This window comes from Salvelinus sp. IW2-2015, linkage group LG5 (assembly GCF_002910315.2).
Source record: "Salvelinus sp. IW2-2015 linkage group LG5, ASM291031v2, whole genome shotgun sequence".
NCBI lineage: Eukaryota > Metazoa > Chordata > Actinopteri > Salmoniformes > Salmonidae > Salvelinus > Salvelinus sp. IW2-2015.
Window position 1 is genome coordinate 31,049,604 of NC_036844.1, and position 505 is coordinate 31,050,108.

Sequence of the window (505 nt, forward strand, 5' to 3'; positions counted from 1 at the left end):
CGTTTGGTTGTTGAGAGAGATGGCGAGGGCAGGTAACAGGAAATGTACCTTCACTAGTTCAGTTGTGTCGCCAGGGGGACGCCGTCTCTTTCCGATCTCCTTCCATTCCAGAGCGGTTGGCACGTCCACTGAAACGCACCTCCCCTCCCCAGCCAATCCCCGGCCACTCAAACGACACTGCACCTTCTCGCCGTTCAGAGGAGTGGAGAGGGAGACCAAGGGCTGGAATCAACAATGATAGGAGGGTAACGGCTGGGTCAGGGTGCGACGCTGTATATTGTAGGGAGGAGGGTGTTGAAGGTATGGGGGAGGTTGTGAAGCTATGGGGGGAGGTGTGAAGCTATGGGGGAGGGTTATGAGTATGGGGCGGAGGAGGGTTGTGAAGTAGTGGCGAGGAGGTGTGAAGGTGGGGTGGTAGTTCCTCTTCTGACTCGTATTCCGCTCACTAGCAGCACCTGCATAAGAGACCCACTCTTTGTTGACGTGGAGCAAGCAGCGGTGGGGA